Consider the following 3,772-nt stretch of genomic DNA (forward strand, 5'->3'; position numbering starts at 1 on the left):
CCCCGCACCCCCCCATCTCGTGTCAGCGAGTCTGCTGCCCGGGAGGAGAGCTGCCAGGCAGGGAGGGCGATCTCAGGGGCACGGAGAGGAGTGGCTGGTTGCTTACAGGGAGGGACTCAAAGAGCTGGGCGCATTGGCTTGGGAGTTGGGAGCTAGAGTTTCAAAACAGACTCCAGAAACATGGGAGGGGGCTGGCAGGAGGAAAGGAGGAGGGCGGTTTGTCTGGGACATGAAGAGTCGGGGACATCCTGGGTCAGGTGGCTGCCGTCACCTGAGGGAGTGGACTGGTCTTGGGAGGCCCCAGAAGACGGGCCAGAGCCGGTGGTAGCGAGAGGGGAGCCCCTGCCCACTGCGTGTCCACATCCTCATCACCCCAAGCCCAGAGGACGGAACAGCCTCCCAAGTCATGTCACTCTAGCTGGTGGCTTCCTCTCCATTTCATTCTGTTCTCTGGCTCTGCTTCCTGGCTCTGCTTCCTGGGGAATGGCGATGAGGCCTGGAAGTCCTGACCATGCGCTTTGGCCCGTCCTTGTAGAATCCTGTGGGTGGAAAGAGCCTGGAGATAGTCGTCAGCCTTCAGCCCCGTGACCCAGTCCCTCTGGAGGCTCCTAACAAATGGCCCCCCAGCCTGGCCAGCAACCCCGAGGTGACCATGCCCGGGCTCCTGCCCCCAGCAGCCACCCTGTGGTTACGCTGTGCCAGGGCTCCCTGCAGTGGAGTCTGTTCCCCCAACCCCCTCTGGCCCAGGGCCTGCCCCCTGGAACAGCGGAATAAGCCGGTTCCTTTTGCCGGCAGCCATGTTTCCACTCGGAGCAGCGTCTCAGCCTTGGGGCCTCCTCACCGCCACTGCAGTTTGTCAGTTTCCTCGTGGCTTTTATGGAAATGGGGTCCTAGCAGCAAAGTCTTTATAACAGAAAGGGACTTTAAAAATATTTCTTTTTCATTGGTTTCAGAGAGGAAGGGAGAGGGAGAGAGAGAGAGAGAGACATCAGTGATGAAAGAGAACCATTGACTGGCTGCCTCCTGCACGCCCTACACTGGGAATCCAGCCTGCAACCCAGGCATGTGCCCTGACCTGGAATGGAACCGTGATCTCCTGGTTCATGGGTCGAGGCTCAACCACCAAACCATGCCGGCCGGGCAGAAAGGGACTTTTGAACGTAGGAACTCACCTTATTTTATAGATGAGAAAACTGAGAGGTTTGGCCACTTGCCGAAGGCCACGCAGACAGCATGAGGCAGGGCTGGGCCTCCACCCGGTCTCTGCTCTTCCCGTCACCCACTGACTGCTGCCTAGCCCAGGGCAGGGAGGTGGTCTTGGTTGCCACATCTCTGTTATTGTCAAAGATCACATTAGCTTTTCGGAGGGCAGCCCCATCTCCCTGTTGACTTGTTGAATTTCAAGTCTACTAGCACCCTAAATCAGTGGTTCTCAACCTTCCTAATGCCGCGACCCTTTAATACAGTTCCTCATGTTGTGGTGACCCCCAATTTCATTGTTACAAATTGAACATAATTAAAGCATAGTGATTAATCACAAAAACAATATGTAATTATGTATGTGTTTTCCGATGGTCTTAGACGACCCCTGTGAAAAGGTTGTTCGACTCCCAAAGGGGTCGCGGCGCACAGGTTGAGAACCGCTGCCCTAAATTGTTTTATAACTTTATTTTCTTCTCATTGTAAAAATAATATATGCCATTGTAGAAAAAACTTAGGAAATACATGAAAAATATAAAGTATAAACCTTTATAGCACTTCCTGTTGTAAAGTTTTCCCACCTTGCACTTGGTTGCCTTGTTTTTCGTTATGAAAATAGAACTCTACCTTCATCCTCAATGAGACCCTCTTGCTAGGTCCCAGTCAGCTCTCCTGTCTCTCGGAATCTTGTTTTGTTACCAGTTCTTATTGGCACCTGGGCAGGGCTCAAAAAACACCCGTGCTGTGGCTGACGGACCGAATGGTGCAAGCATCCAGATTGTCGATGGAAATACAGACATACCTCGTTTTATTGTGACCTGCTTTATTGCCCCTCATAGATGTTGCGGATTCTGTTGTTTTTAATTCATTCATTCATTTTAAATATATTTTTATTGATTTCAGAGAAGGAGAGGGAGAGAGAGATAGAAACATCAATGATGAGGAGAATCGCTGAGTAGCTGCCTCCTGCACACCTCCTACTGGGGATTGAGCCCGCAACCTGGGCATGTGCCCTTGACCAGAATCGAACCCGGGACCCGTCAATCCACAGGCCAACGCTCTATCCACTGGGCAAAACCGGCCAGGCCCTGACCCTAAAACACCTTCCCTTTTCTTTTGTTCTGTTCAGATCCTACCATTTTCCCAGACCAGCTGGATCCCACCTCTTCCAAGAAGTCTTTATTGTTTCAGATACAAAGACTCTTTGGGGTTCCAGAGCATCTGTAGTGCAGCCATACCATTTGTCCTTAGTTATAGAATGACTCGCACTGATCACTTCCCTCTCCTGCTGGGCCTAGTTCCGTCAGTGAGGGACCCGAATCGCTCGTTTCCCTCATGGTATCCATCCTACGAAGTGGAGATCAAGATGAGCCCCCAAATGATCTGGCTGGGGAAAAAGTGACTGGCCGTAGCCTGCTAGGGAAGGTGTCCGAGCCTTGAGCTTCTCTGAGGAATGGGAGAGTAGAGCTCAGAGGCGCCCCGGACCCTCCCCACACCCCACCCCTGGCTTCCTGGAAGCCTGTCTGTCCTCAGCTCCTCCAGTTTACATAGCGGTTAATCATCTGGGTTCCAACAATGGGCTCTGCTCCCGGTGGGGCCTGTGAAAAGGAGATTTGGTTGGTGTTTCACATGGGGGCGCTTGAGATAAAGAGGATCTCTGTGCCTCGATATTTAAGGAGACACAGGAGGGTCAGTGGCCCTTTCCAATCCTCGGGGCTTCTCACAGGGAGCCTTGGAGGTCAGATCAGTGTTTTCCTTCCTCCTCACAGCACCAGAGCACTGACCCTTCCGCGCCTCCCAGAGCGTCACGCCAGGGGCCCAGCCTGGCAGCTCCCCTCCCCTCCTCGTCCACCTGGCGGGGCGTGACGGGAGAATACTGACCTGGGACTCGGTGACCAGGGCAATAAGGTCCCCCGATGATCCTGGGTCGGTGATGGGAAGACCAGGTCATCTCTAGATTTGCCGTTACTTTGCATTTCCTTGAGGTGCCACGAGGCCTCCTGGTCTCTACACAGCAGTGTGCAGTGCTTGCAGGCATAGACCTGAGCCGGTCTGGTTTGTGCCCAGCTCCATTACTGGTTAGTCGGAGACTGTGGGCCACCTGACCTCTCTGCCGGGTGGCGACAACCTCCTGCCTCAGAGGGCGGCTGGAAGGTCCAGTGAGCTGCTGCGTACAACACACGAATGTGCCTGGCACAGACTACATCACGGTGTCTGACCCGGAAGTGACATGAACTGTGTGCCCTATTATTTGGGAATGTGGCTTTTCCTCCTGTGGTCCTGGCAGGCTGTTGGGAACAGACGCCAGACTGTACCCGCCCAATGGAAAGCCTTGTATCAGGATGTGGGAGCATCAGGCAGGCAGAGAGCCCTGGGCGAGGCCCCGCCAGTCTGGGGTCTGCAGGTACTGACTGCAAGACCAGAGGCAGGCCACCCAATCTGTCTGGGTCAGGCCTTGTCTGAACCCACTAGTAACCGTAAGAGGATAAAGCTTTTAATAGAATGCATCAATTGTTTTGATTAATTTCCTGCAAGTGGAAATAGGCCTACAAGACAAACAACAACAAAAAAA

This window comes from Myotis myotis, unplaced genomic scaffold, assembly GCF_014108235.1.
Source record: "Myotis myotis isolate mMyoMyo1 unplaced genomic scaffold, mMyoMyo1.p scaffold_m19_p_10, whole genome shotgun sequence".
Lineage (NCBI taxonomy): Eukaryota > Metazoa > Chordata > Mammalia > Chiroptera > Vespertilionidae > Myotis > Myotis myotis.